This window comes from Lagopus muta, chromosome 2, assembly GCF_023343835.1.
Source record: "Lagopus muta isolate bLagMut1 chromosome 2, bLagMut1 primary, whole genome shotgun sequence".
Lineage (NCBI taxonomy): Eukaryota > Metazoa > Chordata > Aves > Galliformes > Phasianidae > Lagopus > Lagopus muta.
Window position 1 is genome coordinate 50,087,846 of NC_064434.1, and position 22,938 is coordinate 50,110,783.

Genomic DNA, 22,938 nt, shown 5'->3' on the forward strand with positions numbered 1-22,938 from the left:
ATCAAGTGTTTATATTTTCAAGCACCATATGATTATTAGGCCTTTTATCACAGAAATAGATAACTAACTGTGGTCAGTCTTCAATAATCACTTATTTGCTTTGATGTTTTTGCTAATGGCCTACTACTGAACAGTTTCATAATTGCTGTTGAATTGTGTTTTTTTCATCTCATTTTTCTTGAGGAATCCATTTGCCCAAATATTCTTGTTACTGGAAATATTCTTTAGTATTCTGGTTAATTTTTCATTTTCAAACCCACAATTACTCCATCTTCATCTGTTCATGATTCCTTTTTCTTCTATTGTTAGAATGAATGTATTTATAGATTGGAATAATGATTTTTCTATGTTTTATAAATTTAAGTTTTCCACTCTTGCCCCATTTCTCTTATTCTCTTCACTCGATGGTATTGTAAAGTAAAAAAAAAAAATTTTTGCTCCTTTTCTCACACACAGAGGGTCTGCCTTCCTTACACACTCACACACACACACACAAAGAAGAATAAAAGATTTATAAAGCAAGAGTGAACAAGAAAAAAAAAACACAACATGTATAGTTATAGTTATGAAGACACACCCTCTGTCAGTGAGCACTTGAAAATTTATTCTTTTTATAACTATGATATGATTATGTGCCTGCTCTGCATTAGAAATCAAATGCTCTGCATGCCTGGGCTAGGTGTATGCTCTCTTGTTTTTTGTCTTGTCCTTAGGTATTCCCTAGGTATTAGTGACTAATAATCATTAGGCTTATATATAATAAGTTGAGGCCTGCCACTAAATTGACAATTGCTTTGTTCTGCCTCCCATGATTTTGACTGGAAGTTGTTTGTGCTGGACTCTGGTGTCTTTGTGCCCTGAATACCCCTGTAGGGCCAGGCACTTGCATTTAGGCACATGATATTTAAATCTGAAATTAACTGGTACAACAGACAGCCCAGTGCTCACCTCAGCAAAAATGACAATGGCGTGTATTATATATCACTGTATAAATTCAACTGTCTGGGTAATTTTATTCTGATATAAATAGGCACTTAAAGCCTTTCTGACACTTTTTAAAATATGCTTTCAGACTTAGAGCAAAACCTAATCTAGTCTTTTAGGTGTCTCAGATTAACTTCAACCACACATCAAATCCTTGACATCAGAGTCAAAAGGTGACCAACATCTCTTGAACAACTACCAGAACAGCAGAACTACCTAAATTCCTTATAAAATAAGGAACAACAAGCCAGTGGTTCTGAATCCCTGTATTGTTGCTACGGATGTTTTTGCCCACCAAAGTCTCTATTTTGAGCGTGCACCTAATTTAGTCAGCTGCAGAAGACCACACTGGGTGCCTAAGTTAATTTGTCATCCTGTCATCCTTATATGACGCTTACCTACAAATCCAGTAAGAAATGGCCATCACCTCCTGGTTAACCTCCTTGGACTGTCACCTTTTTGTCACCATATAGTGCTTCGGCTTCAGTAGAAGACAGAGAACTCTTACATTCAGGATACTACAGAACAAGCTTGCTCCACTTTTGGAAAACATACAGCCCCAAACGCTGTACATAACTCAGAATGAACATCTGCTGTTTTCTTGATCAGTGCTTTTAGCTCCCCGTTGTTAGGTAAGTGAGAGGTTCCAAATTCAACTTCAAAAGCTTTTTTAATGTAAATTAAACAGACTTCATATCTGTCTGTGTGATTCTGGATTGGAATGGAGCTTTTGGAAAGATAGATCATCTCCCCTGCCTTTGGGGCAATTTTAAGCATGCACAAATGAGCAGACAGGGTAAGACAACCTACTTATTTTAACTACCTTCAGAATTAGTCGATTGGAAAGAAGATTTATTGGATCTCGGTTGGGGTCCCACATTTGGTTTTCGGCCACAAATAAATCTTGCTTTGTTCAGGATTCAAGACAACTAAGTTCTGTCTTGTACATTTTTTTTCTGGAAACTCTTCAAACACCTCTAAATTCACAAGTTTTACTTTCATCCTCTTCAGACTAATAGAGTAAATGCGGAGTATGAGCGACCACCTAACTTTGGAGAAAAATGCATTGGCTCCTAATCTTCAGACAACTGAATATAAGCACAGAAGAAGAACAAAGCCAATTTTATTGTTCTGAAATCATTAGAATAGCAAGAAAAGTTTTCTTAATTCAGACAAAAGAAAATGATTTTCAATTGTGTGAAGCTGTACTGCAGCAAAATCTGGAAGCACTGAGTATAGTCCTGAGCCTAACGTTGTCTATTCTGCTTCATTTTGTTCTAAAAAGTAATTTGCAACACATCTTGATTGATAAGTAGAGACTCTGCGTTCTGTGTGACAATCTTATACACTTTTTTTAGAAGAGACTTCTGGCTATCTCAATGGTCTAGAAGTATAAGCATTTTTCACTAAGGCATTATTCCAGGTATCTGTGCTAGAATACGATATTCAGTATGTGTTGTTTGTTTGTTTCAAATCAATATTCTTTTTGCTCTTTAAGATATGTTTGGATTAATATTTCATTTGTTAAGTATCCATGGCCAAGGATTGGCCAAGTAGCACTAGCCACCACTCTTCTCCAGAAAGTCTGAACTGCTTCAAGTTTCACTCTCAAGTGTATGTAAAAATTAGGTTTAACAATAAACATTTATAGAATCAGAATTCAATTCAGAATGTATTGGTATGAAAGAGGGGGAAACTGTGAGACAAGCAACTCAAAACTACAAGATAATTTAAACATTTCAAGGAACTTAGTACAAGCTCATTTGAATAATAGAACATATTCTAAGAGATATAGATTAACACTGTACATGAAATCTTGAATTCTGAGGTGCAAACCTCAAATCTGCTTGATCAGCTAAGTACGGCTTTCTGTGGTGGAAAGCTTTTTCCATAAATCTTCCTTGATAAGTCACTAAGAAAAATATATCATCTTAAAACAAAACAAAATAAGCCATCAAAACAAAAACAACCAAAAACTTCTCAAAAAAAACTGGAAGCTAAGGCTGATGAAGGTAAATAACTTTAGTGCAAACACAGCTTATACGGAGTGGCAGTGAGAGCAAGAATGAAATTAGAGTGATGATATACTTTGGCAAGTGCCTGTCCCTCCTGGCTCTGGATGAGAAGTATTTGCTTCTAGATGACAGTTTTAAAAAACCTGCTGACATTCTTTAATATTTATTAAAACGTTGTCATTCTCCCTTGTAAAACAGTTGTAATTTCAAGAAAAGTAGAAAACTTCTATGCGGAGTTCTTTCAGTTCTCCAATGGAACTTCTACAGATAGATTGTATGTATAAAATATAATGCAATGTAATGAGTTTGGTCAATGCTATCTAAAGCTTATTTCCATTTACTTGGTGGTCACATCTGCAGTATTTCTTAGCTGTTTTTCTAATGCATTAAATTTCTTAAAATACTTTTTTTTTTTTTTTTTTTAAACATGAGGCAAACAGAAAATACCACTGAATTAGTGGCACTATTGAGGGCAAGTCTGTAAGAATGCAAGGAAATATAATAGTTTTCTTTATTTTTCTGTTCTCCTTGATGACCACAAGATTCACGTACCCCTCAGCGCAAATTCAATATGGAACAACCACACTGTAATCTCATCTGTTTCTGAGGTCATAGTTGGCAGCCGTGAGAGAGATCATGCAGAGGACGTATGAAAATTGAGGCTATAATTGGTAGTAGGACATGTCACTGAACAATCAGAAGGTCATAAAGGAAGGATAGGATTGGTCTTTTCCAACCTTGGTAATTCTATGATTCTATAAGGAACACGACTATTGAGGCAATGGTGGTTTAATGATAATGGTTTAGATGATCTATCAGTACAGTTGATCAGATGTCCATGGATCAGATATTTTGCTTCAAATGGAAGAATTTGTATTGCAGTCCCTGGATTTCACTACAGCAGTACCTTGTTGCAAGGCTCCTAGGCCTCAACACAGTCATGGGCTCAAAAATATATGAATTCATTTTCTATTCTTGCTAAAGCAGCAAATTAAGTACATTTTATGAAAATCCAAGACATGAATGTTTTGGTTTACCATTTTCAAACATTCACAGTAAAACACAGTAGGTCTTCCAGAATAGAATACAATTTCTGTAAGGCTGGCTGGAGGCTTACCAAAGGTTCATTGACACTTAAGTATTATTGAAAAATTTTCATTTTCAATTTACACAAAGGGAAAAGCAAAACCAAAAGAAATATAAGCATTATTTTTTTTTTTTTCCTTTGCGAGTCCTGTATCTGTTGGTTACAGAAGAAATTCAGAGTCAAGAACAGATTTTATGATGTGTCATCCAAATCATGGACCCATTTTTTACTGCAAGATAAATTCTTCATCAGCAAGGGGAGAAAAAAAGTCTTTTCAAAAGAAGAGCAAGAGCACAAGCATTCTTTTTTTTCTTTATCAGATGTTAGTTTAATTTTGCTGCTCCATTTTGAGAAGGAGCAGAGATAAAAACATCCACGGTATGAAAATGACTATTATCCAAATTCTTGCAGTTTTGTAAGTTATTAGTGTGATCTGTAATCGGAGAAATAAAATATCAAAACTATTCCGAAAAGCCAGCAGGTATTTCGAATGTAGATACTTCAGTCTGTAAAGAAAACAACCATAAAACTATTTCACTGTTATGGTACAGATTTAATTTTGTCTCAACTCTCTCGTCATTTTGTAAGTTTGCTATCTTTTTTTGCTTTGTCTTCTTTTCTTTTCCCCTTGACAAGTAATCTTCATCTGCAATTTGAACTTCAGCCGAAGAGTTTGTTGTCTATAAAACCTTTTCTCCTCCTTCTTACTTTCTCAGGTGTAACAGATCTCCAGGAAATGTATTGCTTCCTTTCCAAGCTATCATAGCTAGTCTAGTCAGGGACACTCACTCCTTACAAAGATACATGGAAGATGCTCCAAGCATTTAAACACAAATTTGTTTCACCTTCTTGACAGTTTCCTGGTATGGCATGTGGGAATGATTATTAATTTATCTCATTCAATGTTCTGCTTCTGGCATTGGCTTATAACATGATGCCGAAAATGAGATGTTCATACACATGGCAATTGGATTACTCCAAGTGAAGTAGGATGAACTGATCCTTTCAAAATGAATGTGAATATTTTTATCAGTTAATTTCTCAACAAGTGTATCTTTGAATTCAGCATACTTGCGAATCCCTTGGCTGGAGTTTCTTTGTCTGAAATAGAGGAGATGTAGAGCTGACCCTGTGCAGTGACAGGTACTCTGAGAAAGCCAGGCATGAGATACAAAGTAAGATTGAAGCAGAGCTCATCCTCCATGGAAGATGCGTGGAGTGCATTGTCCTTGTCAGAGTACTTTGTGATCACAACCTTGGTATAGAAAGCCCTTTTGGCCAATTGGTTTGGGATATGTTTAAAGATATAAGACTTCATCTCTAATAAAGTGTCAGAGCAGTAATTCTGTGAGCTATTAGCATGTCTATAGTTGGAAGCATTACATGATTTCATACAGCTGCACTTAAAAAAATATATCCATAACCAGACTAATAATTTGTAAGCATTATGTACTGTAATAACATATGGAATTTTCTGATTGCAAACTGATGGTAGTTTTATGTGTACATAAATGTTCGATTTTTATTTTGGCTTTTTTTTTCTGTTATTCAGTCTTGTCATTTAGGACCTCTAGGAGATAACGTGGCATCACGTTTTCAAGTGCTGGAGTCAGAGGTGGTTTTTTATTAAGCAGAATTTTTCAGTTACAGGAAAGGGACAAGAAAAGATGGACTTAGGACTTGAGTAATTAGACATGATTTGTTTTTGTGAACTGGATGAAATGTATTTGCCAGATGTCCAAGATACCTCTGAGATTCAGGAAGAATTTTATCGCATCATCCAGGAAATCCTTATCAAAACACAGCTTGGATCCCTGGCAGTGCTGGGTGTATGGTTAGATATGTAAGTCCCATTTACTTGTCCGCTCACCAGTCCTTTGTAGCAGAGAGCATTTATTAAGAAAACAGATGGGAAAACATCGGTTATCTTTTGTGCCTTCTGTTTTCTATAAAGGCCAGAAAGACAAGGCAAACTCAAGCAAAATAATCCAAGGGTTTGTAGAGTAAATTTGGTAAGTCAGAGGAGAACAGCTTCACTACAGATCAAGTAGCTGTATTACGTCTGATAAACTGTTTTGATTATAGGTTAGTTAAAGAGCTCTAATTTTGAAAGGCTGTAGATCCTTTCTAAAGAAATTTTATCTATAATATTACTTTATATTAGATTATAATAATAATATTACTTTACATGCATACTGTTGTACTAAGCAAGCTTGCAATTGGTATAAAGCATAGTAGCCTTTTAGAAATTGAGAGTTCGAGATGCTGAACAACTACATGCAGTTTTTATAGAGTTCTGTGGAAATGGTTATTTGGTTGTATAGTTATGAACTATAAAAATCCAACAGAAATTATTTTTCATCATAATCAGTATTTTTGGCCCAACAAATAACTTCTGTTGTAGTATCTCAGGTCTAGTGTGTCTCTCTTAGTTGGTGGAACTTGGCCAGCTACCAGACACCTGCCCAGCTGTTCGCTCTTACTGCTTTTTCACCATAAAAAGAGAGCAAAAAAGATGAAAAAAACTTCTAGGTTGAAACAATGGCAAGGAGATCACTAACCAATTGCCATCATTGGCAAAACAGAATCAGTTTGGAGAAAATCAACCTAACTTATTGATGATTAAAAGGGATTTAATTTGTAGGAAACAAAACCTGAAGCACCTTTTCCCTCTCCTTCTTCCCAGGCTGATCTTCACTCCTTCATTCCTTCTCCAGTACTTCCCACTTGCCTAAACGGCACAGGGAGTGGGAATTTGGTTAGCCTAGAACAACTCCTCTTAGCCACTTCTTCCTTCCGACTTTACCCCATGCTTCAGCATGGATCCTTCTTAGGGACTGAAGTTCCTGCAAGGAAAACACACCCAACAGTGAGCTCTCCATAGCCTATAATCTCATTCAGGGCTTGTGTACCCATTTCAACATGGGGTCCTTCTCAGGTGCAATGCAGATAGCTGCTCTGGTGCCTAAAGCACCTTCTCGCCTCCTGCTCCAGGGTTGTTTCTCATCCCTTTATTTCTTCACTCCACACACACTGTGCAGCATTTTTACTTTTCTTAAGCATGTGTTTTCTAGAGGTGTCCCAGCTGTCTGCTGGGGCCATTGGAGCCAGCTGAAGCTGGCTGTGTCCTGAACAGTGCAACCCCAGCCACACCTCACGGAAACAGTGTCTGTAATAGAGTCATTTAACTGGATTTATTAATAGAATGGTGCCCTAGATGGTATTGCAAAATCACACAAAATTTTGTGTTTAATAGCCCTTAAAATAGCTTCATAAAGAACAACATGGGGTTTTTTTTTGGCACATGTTGCCACCAGTGAAGTAATAATAATGTATTTGTAGAATGTCAACCAACCTGCTTTCAAAGCAAAGTGCAAAATCCAAGCTAGATGATGAAGGAAGGAAATCTTATTATCCAGCACCTTTGCTGCCATTATTGGCACAAACATACCACTCATCCAATTTCCTTGTGGCAGCAAGGAAGTTTGTAGAAGCAAGTTTGTAGTTTAAGTATTGGAAAGCTTTGATGTGGAGTTTTGTGTACAGGAAGACTTACAAGACTAGTTAGAAACAAAGTCTTGTGTGTTTTGCTCACTACTCATTATTTCAGATACTTCTGCCCCTTTCAGTGCAGAACTTGATTTTTTTATGACTAAAGTAAGTGATTCATCATTACTCTAAACCTCTACACTTTAGCACTACTGCCAGCTTCATCTTCCATCTTATGACTTCATAAGGTGTATCTTTTTTACTGCACTTACCATTCAGTGGCTTGCAGGTGGCTCCTAAAGCACTCAGTGGAGTTTACCATATGCTGTTGCATCCTTCCTATCCAGGCTTTGTAGGACATGTGTTTTCTCCTCAAACATTATACTTCAAGACTCCAAAAGATGCTTTTTTCTCTCCCATTACGTTGCACTAATCTGCCCTAAGAGATAATTTTACTTTGAAAATATGCTGTGATTTGTTCCCATGGTTTTGAGTGGTGTTGTATTCTGCAGCAGTTACCAGATGTGTCACATCTTGGTGCTGTGCCAGAGAGTGTTCATTCCGTTAACAATTTGATTAAAATAAGCAAGTGTTCATATTTTGAATTCATTGAAAGCATCAAGAACACCATGACCGTGTGTTATTAACGTACCTCATAGGCTTACATTTTTCATGGCATATATTGTTAGAGCCAAGTAACAATACAATAAAGTAATAACACATGTAACAGGTTTTTATTAGAAACAGATGGTTTTCTTCTACTTGCTCATAACAAAAGGTAAAGGTAAATCTCACCTAACTTGTCTTCAGAGCAATCGAAGGCAATGAACTTTACTGGCTAAGGTTCTGTGAAGTACTTGAGATCTCCTCAGCCATTCTTCATACTGGGTTTCACCAGCTGTCTTAGTAAGTTAAGTCTCTATCCTTATTATACTTCAGGTCCTTATTTTTAGAATGAAGACAGTTTAACTGGAAACAAATAGATAAGGAAATAAAGGAAATGTAAGTAATGGAAGTGATTTCATTTTATGGGTCTCCTAATTCTTAGTCTTACCCTTTAGCCATCAGAGAGAAGGGTTTTACAGACCTCTGCAAAGGTCCTGCAGTGTTACTCATATTTGGGGGAGAGTTCTGAAGTGATCATATTTAAATGTCTTTTTATAAATAAATGTAATAAGAAATAATATTTCAGATTGTGCTCTTGAATCAATTTAAATCTTAACACTCAGAAATTTGAAGACATAGTATTCTATGATTTAGGCATAAGTATACATATTCTTGTATGTTATCAATATACATAACTTTAGTATGATTTATGGTTTTACAGCAATTTCATTCTAATTTAAAAAGAGAAAAAAAGCTACAAGCTGGATCAAATGGAAGATTAAAAAAATCATGTTTGAATAGAACAAAGGATCACTTAAGCATAGAAAATAGCATCAAACAGCAGCCAGCAGCAGTTGCATAGCAAGCAGGTCAGGATGAGGCCATTCCTCCCATGTTTCTTCAATAGAATTTACCCTCCCAAGTTCTAACAGCTGGTAATTATGAGAATTCTTAAACCAAAATCTATGGCTAGACCACTGTTTATATTCACCATCAGTGAACTGATTTTCCATAAACTTGTCTTAATATTTATTATGTGTGCACCACAAAAGCATGTGGCAATAATTGACGTGGCTTCATTATTCACTTTTAGAAAAAATTTTAGTCAAAAAGAAACACTTTTTCTAAAAGTGAAAAAAAAAATAAATATTAAGACAAGTTTATGGAAAGTCAGTTCACTGATGGTGAATATAAAGTTTCTTTTTCTTTTTGACTTTTAGGTTTTCTCACATCATTCCAGCTACTTGCCTCTATTGCTATTATGAAGAAAAATAATAAGACTTGTTCCCTATGTACTTAATATGATCCTTGATTTTGAATATTTTTAAATATCCCTCTACAGCTCTCTATATAGTGAATTCATAAGTCCTAGTTGGTTTATTTTGTCCTCAGCAGAAAACTTCATCTTATTCTGATCATTCCCATTGCATTTCTTCATACTTTTTCAGTTCTGCTGTGTCTACTGCTGTCACTGTGTTGCTCTCTCCAATAGTAGAGTTCCCTGTTTCATCCCCCACTCCTTCCTAATTGTTACCAAAATCTAGGGGTTGTTCATGATCATGCTGAAATTTTTAGAAGACAAGCTGTAATGATTTCATAATGCCCTGAGTAGTAATAGTTAATTCATGGCATATGTTGCATATTCTTTCCCAGGACAGTACATTATTTTGAACTTATTTGCTTATCATCTGCTATTTTCATGCCTAATCATTCAATGTTACAATATCTTGTGTCACAATTTGCAGTCTATTTTAATATTTTCTTCCTTGCTTATTTTGAATCATCAGAAAATTTAGCTTTCCCATACATAACCACTTACGGCAGACTTCTTCATGTACTTACTTTGGCCAGTGTTTATAAAATAAGGTACATAATAGGAGGGTTTCGTTTGATTGAATGATTCTTAAATGTAATTTTCATTCCCATACAACAAATTAAACTTATCAAAATTTTTCCAAACCTACAGTCTTTAAAAACAGGCTGTGTTTTGTTCTAGTTAGTCTATTAGTCTGCTAGAATCAATTTATGCCATGAGATATTTCTTAAAAACTGAACTGGTAGTGTTTCTGATGAAAAAATTTCTCTCATGCAAAGGTAACACAGACCAATTTTAAAGGAATGGATTGTCTACATTTCATATTCTTTACCATGAAAGCCATCATGAGAATGATTTTTAAATAATGTAGATATGCTTTGATAATAATTCAATAGCTAATTTTAAAATATTGTAACAAATTGCTAGTTTCAATACAAATAAATTGCAATTTAAATACATCATTTGTATATATCAACAGGGGCAAGAGATACAGTCACTCTCAGGTAATCAGACCCTAACAATTTTACAAGCAGTAGGTTCACATGTAACTAGTGAATGCTGAATGTGAGGTGTGTATTAAAGTAATAAAGAAGAAAAGAAATAAAAAACTAGACATTGTTCTCTAGTCAGAAAAATATTCTAAATACTTTAATACAATTTATAAGACTTTTCCTTAGTTTTGTTTAATAATATACTGTTGATTTCTGTAATAACTGATTTAGTTCTTTCTTTGAGTATCTTAGCAAAAGTGGAAAAACAAAAAGGGGTGTTTGCTAAGTGATGAATTATGTATGTAGCCTACAATGCAAAAGAAAAACAAAAAAAAAAAAAAAAAAAAGAAAAGAAATTGGTTGATGACAAGAATAGCATTTGACCAAATTTATACTCTATCATGCTGACTGCTTTTGGGACATTATCTGGTGTCACCTCTGGTTCCTTATCATCTTATCTAAGGGTAGAAGTCCAGTGTATAATAAAATAAGGTTAAACTGGTGCACAGTATAAAATATTGAAAAACTTCTAAGTAAATTAAAAACTTAATAATTGGAGAAGGTCAATGAAAATTCTGAGTGCTTCGTCTCAAAAACAGAATTGAATTACTGCCTGCAAGTATTACCCTGAGATTAAAAGGCTTTGTCTGAATCCCATGAGTAATCTGTGGCAGACCATAGAGCAAAATACAACTTGGAATTCTATTCATAGTCTATCAGCTGTATCAGTTAATTTAGTAATAATTGAAAGTCTTTTAGATGAAAAAGGGAAGTGAATTGAATTTGGTTTGTCTTACTTGTACAAATCCACTTAGTCAGACTAGATCTGTTGCTGAATGTGTTCCTTTCAGTTTTTACCAGGAATTTGGTGGAGGCTCAGACCTAAAAACTAGACAGAATTTGGTGTCCTATGTATAGTAGATTGGACTTTGATTCTGCTTTCTGAATAGAAGTTATGACCATAATGGTCCAGTGTTCATTTTTTCCTGGAAAGAATTGTTGAGAAGATTTTGTTTCTCGGATCTGTTTGAAATCGAGTGTGTTTAAACATGGGTCTGGGCAAGGGTTGAAAGAAGAGACTTGATTGCAGGTTAGCAGCATCTGCTGCAGCAGGGAGGGCAGACTTGTGGAAAGGGGTGCATGAAGAAGTTGTTCCTACCTGAGCTTATCATGAAGTAGGAATCTGAATGTCACTTCAAAAATGTCATAGATGGTGACAGCTACTGGCAATTCTGTATAGAAATCAGTCATCTACTGACAATTTACTTAGCTTCGCACAATACAAATCTATCTTTACCCTGGAGTTTCCTTATTGGCGTAATTTGCTTTCATAGTGATATAAATTAAGGGAGGATTTGATGACTCCTACTTTTTGTTCATATTTTCCCAAGCACACACAACATTTGTCTATTCCTCTCTCCTCTTCACTGTAGAGCTACTTGTCAATAGCAGGGCATTTTGAATGGGTATTGATCCTTTCCTTAGCTGCAATAACAGAGCAGTAGGGATTGAGAGAGCAGAGTGAAGTTGACTCTTCTTTGGCTATTTTTTACCTCTCAGAAAGAAGGCAGTTCTGTTTCAAATAAGTTCATTTTCCACTAATCAGTGTGTCATTGGTGTAGAGATAAACCATGGAACAAACCATTACCCCAGTCAAAGCAGCGTCATGTAGAACAAAGCAGGAATCAGCAGGTGCAACATTCATTGCATAAAAAGCATGTTCTTGCTTTAGCAGTGAAGCAGTATATACAGTATTATCAGATTATCTTTTCTTGAGTTAAAAATCCTCTCTCCAGAAAGGTTACCTATTACACTAGGAATCACACAGACTTTTGATGTTATGCCAGTGTTATTTTTTTCCTATTGTTTCAATAACAGTAGGAGTTCACTTTGAAAAATACATTGTAGTTACACTCAATTAAATGTTATTGTCTAGCACAGGTTAGAAAGCCAGTAGACATAAATCATTTAAAACACTGAGTAATATTATTTTAGAAGAAAAAAGTTCCACTATTTGATTTTTTTACTACATTCTGTAAGTCAGTCTGCACTATGAAACTGAATTGAACACTGTTCACCTTTCTTTCCTAGTCTAATTCACGCTAAAGTGGTCAAAAATAATTATAAGCATTTCTTTGACAGGTTGTGATTGGATAGATGATTGTTCCTTGCTTAATTCAAGGAGGTAATTTACTAGCAAGGCAGAGAATTTAAAATGGCAAGACTTCAGCAGCTAACCTAAAAAACCTAAAATCATTCTCTCTCTCTCTCTCTCTCTCTATCTTTTTTTTTTTTTGCCAGCCAGTGTAGAAGAGTCTGGCTTGGACAATTTAATTTGCCTTTCATAGTCTATCACAACACTGATGATAATTTCTTGCAGCAAAATATTCAGTGCAACAAATTAGTAGATTCTGTTATGTTAGTTGGGCTGCATTCCAATTCCTGCCTTAGTGATGCTAGCTGCCTTCAGCACTGCCAGCACAATAATTATTGCTGAGTTTTCTAGACCTCATCAAACCAGCAAGGTGTTTGCCCTTTTGGAACAGATGGGGATATGAGGTACGGAGAAGTGAAAAGAAATTACTGCAACTCTTTGCTATTGTGCCAGCAAGTACCACTTGAACGATGGCAGATATTGGCAGAATTATGGCACTGCTGGAAGAGAAGTTCTAGATTATAACTTTTGCTGCTTTCAAGGAGAATTACTGCAGGCACTCAAGCACAGAAAACAAATTGGAAGGTGAGGAAAATTAAGATTTGAAGGGAAATATAGAAGAAGAGATTCTGATTTGTGAGAATGAAATAATTTCTGTTTTACTACATGTGATTGGCTCTTTTATGAAGCAAAAAACCTCCACAAGCACTGTAACGTAAGCTATGCAGGTTTGTTATGAAGCCTTTTCTGGTCTTTGTGATGTAATTTAGGTACTGACTAGAGTCAGGAAACCAACACCATTCTTCCTCTAGTACAATGAAGTAGAGAAGCAAAGTAAAACCATCTTATTTTAAGCATTTCAGTGTCAAAATACCTACAAAGAAACTACTACTGTGCTTGAGTACATGTTTTGGATAAATAAGTGGTTTAATCCCGGGCACTGCACACTAACCTTTACACAAAATAAACACACGATAAAACTCAGAGTTTAGCCTCAATTTAGTTGATAGAAATTATCTTTGTGTAAACTTGAGAAATGCCAGTGACTACAGTAGAAAAACATGCAAATAAGGAGGTCCATTAGATTCTTCTATATGGTATCTCAATTTTATATCTTGATTCCTCCATTTTCATTGCACAATTTAAGTTTGGTTCCACTACATTTTATTTTCTAGTCAATTTACTTGTATGGGAGTGTAATATTCTGACACTGTCTTCATTACTTCAGTAGCACCTTTCATCATCTGGAATTTGGAAGTGTTCATAGTCTGTGTGGTCATTTGTCAAAGCTTTGTTTGTCCCTCATCTTACCAGATTGAGCATAGAGTTTGTGATTTACCATCTGTTAAGCATGAAATGTTATAGTACTCTGTTTTCCAGTGTTTGTTACTTTGTAGACTGATAAGGCTTGGCTGCAAACATCAGATATTTCAGGAACAATCTACTTAAAAAGAGATATTTCTATCTTAATCTTAAAAAGAGGTCAACATACTTCAATGTTAGTCTAGCTTTTCATCCACTGCATTGTCATCACATAGAGAAAAGAGGAATATCGTGCTGTCTTTTTAATTATTTTATAGTTTTAGTGTTAGAAGACATGAGAATCCTGGGGAAAAAACCAAACTGCACTGTTTACTTATAGTACAGTGAGTCTGTTCTATCTACTTGAAGATGATTTTTTTTTTTCTCATAATCATGTACTAAATCAAAATGAAAAAAAAAATTGTGAAATATTAAAAAATGGTGCATATTTGCTGCTCTAATCAATAATTCTTGAGTTGAATGTGAATACCCCTTTCTTTTTACAATAAACTGACTCACTCTTAGAATAGAAATTTCTACCTTCATGTGGAACTGGACTTTAGGTAAAAATCAACATTCCCCAGCTGTGGTTGAATTTAAAGTTGTTGGACTTGGGTCACTGGGCATCTGGAAGATGAGATTTGAGACTCTGTCCATGCGACTCTGGTGCAGAGAGCAGATGACAAGTATAACTCTTGAGGTGACCATGTTACAGGGCAGATGCTTTGCTACCTTCAGCACTGCTTGAAGTTCCCTAAGAACTAACAGCTTTATGCACAGGTAATAGGCAAAGTTTAGCAGCTAAAAACTTTCCAGACTATATCTGACATCAGTTATCTCTCTTCCATAAAGTGGTCTGCATAGTTTAAATGTCATTTTTCAACTTATGCCAAGGCATGAAAATCTAGTAGATGCTTCACATATTCTATTTAACAATAATGAATATTCCAACAGGACCATCTTAAGAGAGAGGCTTCTGGAAGGTCAGAAAAAGTCAGCCTCCTGCTTATCCAGGTTTAGTTGTGGAATAAGTGACTACAAAGCAAAGAGCCCTCTGTGCCTTACAGTTCTGAAATAGATTAGCAATCTTTCTCGTTTGCTTTGTAGGCACTGTAGTATGTCTGAATACAAGTACAATTACCATAGTAACTCTAGACTGGCTATTTTTACTTGATAAAGTCTTATGATACCAAATCCCCTACTATTATTATCACATCGCCCAGTCCTATTGAAATAGTTTGTGATCCCTGCCAGTATCTGTCAAAATTATTAGGTTAATGAGGTTTTTTTAGTGGGGTGTCTTTCCTTCTGAGAAGTACAAACTGATGTTTTGTTGTGAGAAGGTAACTTCTTTCAGACGTGAACACATGCTATTTTTTGCTGATACATACAACATAGCTTCACTAATTCAAGAGGAGATGCCTGATGTGATTTGACTTAGCTGGTGGCCCAGCATCACACAGTCATTTGCTTGCTCTCCCCTCCCAATGGTATGGGGCAAATTAATTTTTTTTGTTAAATAATTAAAAAAAAAAAATTCCAAACTTGTGGGTTGGGATAAAAACTAAGATAGAAAAGGAAGAGAAAATTGAGAAAATGGAAATAATAGAACATATATTAATACAATATATATTTACAAAACAACTGATTCCTCATTACCTGCTGACTGATACCCAGCCAGTCTCTGAGTACAGGACGCTCCCCTTGGCCCACTCCCCACAGCTGTTGAAGTTTTTTCTCATGATGTTGTGTATGGAATATCCCTTTATCTAGTCTGGGTCAGCTGTCCTGCTTCTATTACAGCACCTTGTGCCACCTCAGGCTGGCAGGACATCACAAGAAGCTGAAATGTCCTTTGCTCTGTACAGTTCTGCTCAGCAACAACTAAAACATCACTGTTATCAACATTGTTTTTCTCCCAAAACCAAAACATAATATCGCAGACACCATGAAGAAAATCAACTCTGTTCCAGCTGAAACCAGGACAATATCCTAGATATATTGTCTTGTCAACTCCAAATCAGGATTATCAGATCTTTGTTGAGTTTACAAGTTCTAGTTGTGTTTCTGTGATTGAGAATGAGACGTGTTTTATTGACAAATATTTTCATAAAGGCAGAAACAATTATTCAGTATTAGATAAGGCTAATTCTCACTGAGTGCTTGATTTTGCCTTCAGACTTTACTGCAAGCAAATTTACATTGTACAGTTATAAAATACTATTAATGTTTAGTTCAGTAGTGTTTCTTTTTGTCCAGAACTGTCTGAAGGCTTCTCAAGAGCATCAGTAAAGCTGAATTTTGCCACCTTATGTATGAGGTGTGGGAGACGTCCTTCTGCCAGAAGGACATGAAGAAGGCAGAAGGAATGAGGATGAGGCAGATGGCTGGAAAGAAATCCCTGAGAGATCAGTCTTGATTGTTGATGGCAGACTGGAAGAAGATGTGATCAGGCATGTTTGCAATTTTTAAAATTCTGTCCACAAATGGCCATCAACCCATCCCCCTTTGGCTGTAGTATTAAGCCTGATCACATACACTGAGTATGTAGCCTGGCTCTACAGAGTATTGTCATAAGAAAGATAGTTGCCATTTCCAATATCGTGTTCATGACCTAGGTGACTTTTGTACCAGGTCATATGAAGCCCACGATGCAGAGCACTGTACATGCTGGGTTGCCAACACATTTACATGCTTCTGTTAATCCTCAAGCTTATCTGTAAGTTCTGTGTTCCTATATAAAACATTTTTTGTGACTATTTGCTCCAGATTTCATATCTTACTTCTTACAGGAAGACCTTTTAACTAATTCTATTTTTGTCATAATTCTACTAGTATGGTTCCCATACGATTCTTCTATAGTGATTTTGAAAAACAGTATTAAAAAAAGGGAAAAGTCACCAACAACAAAATAGAAATGCAATCACTGCACAATTCAGTATAAAGTAAGAGACTTTTACCCCAATTTATTTTTCATAATTTATCTTTTCCTGCACTATCACCTGGAGTACTGCGTCCAGATGTGGAGTCTGTTGCATTGCCTACAGGAGTCCTGAGTAAAGGAGAGACACAGATCTGTTGGAGCATGTCTAGAGGAGGGCTACAGAAATGATTCACAGAATGGAACGCCTCTCTTACAAGGACATGCTGAGAGAGCTGGGGCTATTCAGCCTGGAGAAGAGAAGGCTGCGAGGTGACCTGTAGTAGCCTTTGAGCATCTAAAAGGGAGCTACAGGAAAGACGGACACACTCTTCAGCAAGGTCTATGGTGGTAGAACAAGGGGAAATGGCATCAAGCTCAAAGAGTAGATTTAGGTTAGATAAGGAAAAAATTATTTACAGTGAGTGTGGTGAGGCACTGGAACAAGTTACCTAGTGATGCACCTGTCGCCCTGTCCCTGGAGACTTTCAAGCAAGGCTGGATCAGGGCCTGAGCAATCTGAGCTAGCTGTGGGTGAGTTGGACTAAATAACCTTCAAAGATACCTCCCAACTCTAAGGATTCTATGGTTCTATGAATTCCCCCTTTTTGTTACCTTTTCACACAGAGGGTAACTTTTTTATGGAAGTACTTGGAAGACAGGGTTTTGATGTTCTTATTGTTCAAGTCGCTGTGCCTTCATGTACGTATGGTGGAGTCTATATACTTACAAATTGTAATTATGATAACCTGAAGATACATTCAGTGCACAGCAAATCAGTTTTATTTAAACCAGCTGTCAGTTTCACCAGCTCAGATTTAGCTAGATTCTTTCTTATATTCTTGTCATGAAGTCTTATTTAGATAACAGTTCTGCTCATTATTGCAGAACTAAAAACCCAATGAAGAAAGATTGCATTTACCCTTATTTAATTATTGTTATGTTCAGTTAGAGAATTCAGCAGAAGAGTCCTCAAATACAGTCTATGCAGAGCCCTGTTGTCCTCAGTAGGTCACTGCATAAATCCACTCTCACACAAAACGATGCAGGGATGTGGTTCCATACAGGATTTTTAAAAAACATGCCTACCTTCTTATCAACTCCAGAGGCCTATTCCTTCTCTCAGCAGCATCAGGCAGATTAAAGACAGGAGCTTAGTATTATATTTGTGATTCCTTTAAAGAACCAATGGACAAGTGGAAACTAATTCCTTGTTGATTCTTACTTGAATTATCTCCACTTGTCATGGTTTTTATTAGATGTACTGAGAATACCACTGTGCCCATAGCTCTCTGCAGAACTCCGTTTTAGTTTTGCCTTCCTTCTCACAAAATTGTTTAAATCTTTTTCTTGACCTGGTGCCTTATTGTAAAGGATTTTACTTGCATGCACAGACACACTTGCAGATGTTTTTTCTTTATGGACTTTGAAATGTTATTCTGTTTTTCTGGTGAGGAACTATTGGGAATTCATTGAATAACTGGTCCCTCTATCTCAGGACAGAATACTGAAATTAGAAATTTTGTTGTAAATCTAAATGAACTCCATTAAGATACGGTGTGAAGCATGAATTCTGCCTCAAATTGACAAAGCGAGCAGAAAGCCTAGCCTTGTGCATGGTTCAAATAGGCTTCAGCACTGTAGAGCTTTTGTACATTTACAGGCCCAAAGTGCTTGTGCTTCCTAGGAAGTTTTTACATTTATATGCCATAGAACCAAAAATTTAACTCACTAAAGAACAAATGAGCTGAAGACTTAGAGTTACTGATGACTGCTTAGTTTCTGTAACTTGTTCTTCACTTGCCCTACTTAAGAGATGAAGCACGATTACTTAATTTTCCCTCACAGTGAGTTACATTAACACAGTTTTATTCTTTGGGTGAGTGAGAGCCTCATGCCATGACTCAGCTGGTGAGTTCACCATTCTAAAGTGATCCTACACTAGTCCTTGCTTCACTAGGGGCCCAGGCTGGCAAGCTTTTGTGCATGAAGGATTGTGTGACCAAGTGCACTTTAATTTATATCAGTGCAAACTTTTGGGTGTGTTCTTTTGTGAAGTTGTTGTGGTTAAGTTTCTTTTCAAGGAGCTTTCTAAGGAAAAGCATTTTGTCATTTTCCATTTTGGTATTTGTGTTATAAATCATCTTTTGACTGGTTTCTCCTTTGTGATTCCTGTCTGAAATTTTACTCCTATCATATACTTTAAGAATCATCTCAAAATGGTTTTCTTTATCCTCTGGAAATTCAATTCTTTATATCCCTCAGGGTCAGTAACACTGTTAACCTATTAACAGCCATCCTCAGACAAGAATCAGTAAACAGTTTGAGCTATTCCAACTTGACAGTGTACGGACTGATTTTATTTTGTATATATTTTTAAAACAGCTAGCAGAAGTCTGGAAAAAATAATGAATTAGTAGAAATGGTTTTCACTTAGCTCTTCTATAGTTTATCAGTGATTAGATAAAATAATCTATCAGTGGTATTTTATTTATTTGGAAACCTGAGACAGTTTGATGGATGTTTAATTTCTAAAATTAGGAACTGAGACTCCATAATCGTGTGTTTTGGGTTCAGTGAATTATTAAAATGGAATTCAATAAAAAAATTTCTTTTCTTCCAATAGTCTAATTTTTCATTCAAAGCATCCATTTTTTCTCTTGTCTGTTCTCATTTTAAATTCTGGTTTCCAGAAGAATAAGAAAGAAAATGTGCAATTCCTTCTGTTCCTAGAACTTTAAATATGAATATTTCTATGTCAGTCTTTTTTCTTTTCTTCTTTGTGTGCTTGAAACATTATTAAACATTTTCAGCTAATGGGTTGTACTTGCAGAAAGAAATGCAGTTGTTTAACATTTTTAAATTTTTAAAGTAAAAAAAAGTCCTTTCAAAATCAGATCTGTATTTGGTATTTCTAAGTGAGGAAATCCCTCATGATTCTGGCACCTGTGCAAGAGGTGGAAGCCACATAATACTGTTTTTAATAGATTTTGCCAGTACTTTGTCCTACTTTTTATTTTTCCCCTCCTGGAATCACAAGGATAGACAAAATGACATTTTTTAAGTAATAGCGTGTCAGAGTTCTGGCCCAGTTCATCCCAGTTCTGTGACTGATGGAGCAGAGGGACCTACGGACCCATGCCCTGGGAGAGGGAGGAAAGGGGGATGAGAGGGAAAAGGAAAGGAGATGGGCCTAAAAACAAAGCAACAACAACAAGTTAAGGGAGAAAATTAATTTACTAAATATGAGAGCAGAATGCAAGATAACACAATATGATACAATATAATTGGAATTGAAGCTAATAAATCAAATAAATGAGAGGGAGTGTCCAGAACTGAAGACATTACTCTAATGCTGAAGGTAAGATGGCTAAGGAGCACACACCTCAGAGAAAAGCTGAAAAAGAAGGGGCAGTCTTGTGTCTCCCAAGCAGTTTCACCTTTCCCTCTAAATGGAAAACAGAAATGGAACAGTGAAGTGTTTTGAGAGATTTGGGTCTTCTTCACTTTCATGAAAGGTACTGTGGAAGTATTGATAATCCATGGAACTGGAGCTTTAACTACTTAACTCCCAGTGCTCTACATGATTTAATGATGTGGAATACCTATAACAAAGATCATAAAACCATGAGATTGCTTAAGTCTATATTGGTTTTTTGTATTTTTTTTCTTTCCACCTTCATCTCTTAAGAAAGAGGAATGAAAATCCAGCTCTGTCCTAAATTTTCCATTTGATAAATCTGTGATGCTTCTTGCTGTGGTAGTCTGAACTTCTGTGAAGCAGTAGATGCATTTCATTAGCCTTTTATATCTACAAGTCCTACCAGAATAGTCCCCACATGCAACTGATGCCTTCAAATGACAGGAGGAAGCTTAATAGAAAGTATGCCTATCAAAATTATGAGGTAGATACATAGGCATGGAAATGGTGCAGACACGTCTCCTGCTCCTGCTTAGTTGATATGTAATGCCTGCTTTACATGTCTTGTTAACCATCAGCAGGACACAGCACATATGGGCAGGCAGGCTACTGCAGTAGGTGCCCTCCACCTGACATTTCAACACAGCCACAGTGTGAGAGGAGTGGTTGCTTGGTACAGAAGCAATTGCTGGCCATCAAAAATAAGGATATACGCTGACATGTGGGAAGTGCAAATTTCATACAGAACAGTCATATATCCAATACATCCCCTTAAAAAAGCTTTTCAGAAACTAATTTATTTCTCAGAGAAAAAGAAGAAATAAATAAATAAAAAAGCAAAGCAAAACAGCTTTATTCATGATAGAATAACTTCTTCTTAACCTAAAATTAAAACAGGAGTGTTAGGCTTTTAACTTTGTTTTTTAATCCAATTAACTATCCTGCTGCAATTTTCTTCTATAGTTGAAATTCTTATCTGTATAATTTCTTATTCATTGAATGGTTTCTTCATTCCTAGTATTTTTTGCTTATTGAATTTCTACTATTAAATCTATTATATACTTGATCAGTCTAGACTCTTTTTGCTTCAGCCTTGCTTGGTGCTCAGAGTGAGTGTTCTCCCTTCCTTACCCGTTCAATGGTGCTTAAGGTGTAGCAAGTCTTTTGCTCATAGCTCTAAGGGTCTTCACACAAGCCTGCTTAACACTATGACACTTGTTTATCTTTCATATGTAAATAGCTAAGCTGATAGTCAGGGAAATAGTTTTTAATGATAAATTTAAAAGCACATGGAGAGGTAGATTTCATGAAACTTGTAGTGCAGCTTAATCAAGTTTTTGTTTCTTTTTCACTGTTTTCACTTTTAGAATGTTGTGTCCTGGGATTCTGTGAATGCTTCTATTACCTTTATTTTCTAGAGAGAGTTGCAGGATAGCACAAATCACTCCATTAAGATCTCAGATGATGTGGTACCAGGATCTCTTTGTGTCAATATATTTGTAAAATAAAATGCTAGGCAAAATATTAACACAGGAAGTGTTAATCTGGAAGTACTCTATGAAAGTAATTTTTGTTGTAAAGAGGAATTCAGTGATTAACATGAATCTCTGAACTTTCAAATAGCCTCAAGATTCAAAATTACATGGCTTCCCCAATGTTAATTTGAGAATCCCTATTTTAAAGTGCAACATATGCCCGTAAGCATTATATAACTAACACTCTACATTTGCAGTGCTGGTGCAAGTGTAGGCTGTCTTTAATTGCAAGCCTTCTTAGTCAATTTCAAAAATGAATTGTTGGTGTGAGAGTGGACTGCAGCATGAAAGTTAAATGACTCTTCCATAGCTATATCATGCAAGAAGAGTGCTGAACAGTGGTTAATTATTCATTTAGTATTTGATTTCAAAAGGTGTTATCTTTTAAATGAGTAACATGTGTGACAGATACATCTAAATGAAGTAATTTATTGTATAATATAAACTGAGTAAATAGTCTACTGTCAGTTAGTGAAACTTTGTGAAGAAGCAGTTTGTTTTTATCTCTTCTGGGTGTTTTACTACTATTACATACATTTTCATAAAACTCATCTACTCAATTCTAATTAGTAAAATCAGTGAAATAACTCAAATGTCAAAGAAACTTGGTACCCTTTCTCTCTAAATTCACATCAGCCCTCATTGCCTTTTAATTTTCATATCAATATTACTTAAATCAAAACATGCCATTCTGCCTATGGTTTGTTATGCAGTGCTAAATTTTACTATAATGTCTGAATACAAGGTAAGGGACATTTGATGTTTGAATTCAGAATAATGAATTCTACCAACATTATTAGAAAAACAGGTTGTTGTTTTTGTTTTTTTTTTACCTTCTGATCTATCTGCTTAGAATAGCATTAACTCAAAACAGCCATCGACAACTCAAGATTGTACCATAATTCGTTTTCAAAAATGAAGTGTCAGGAGTTGTGAGTAACAGCTTATATTTGAGTTATTTGTGACAGTGAGAGAAGATAAACTAGAGTAATTATCAATAGAACCAGGTTGAAAAGTTGTATACATTTCAGCAGAGGTAAAAGCCCATTCACCAGATAGCTAGAAAGCGAAGGAATAGAAAGAAAAAAAAATAAAAAGAGAAAATAATGAAAGAAAA

At 35.7% G+C, this 22,938-nt stretch overlaps 1 protein-coding gene across 2 annotated transcripts in view; it reads left to right on the top strand.

Annotated features, from left to right (window-relative positions):
• NKAIN2 (sodium/potassium transporting ATPase interacting 2) overlaps positions 1-22,938 on the top strand; it is a 508,789-nt gene that overhangs the window by 208,411 nt on the left and 277,440 nt on the right. The gene's annotated exons all lie outside the window — the stretch shown is intronic.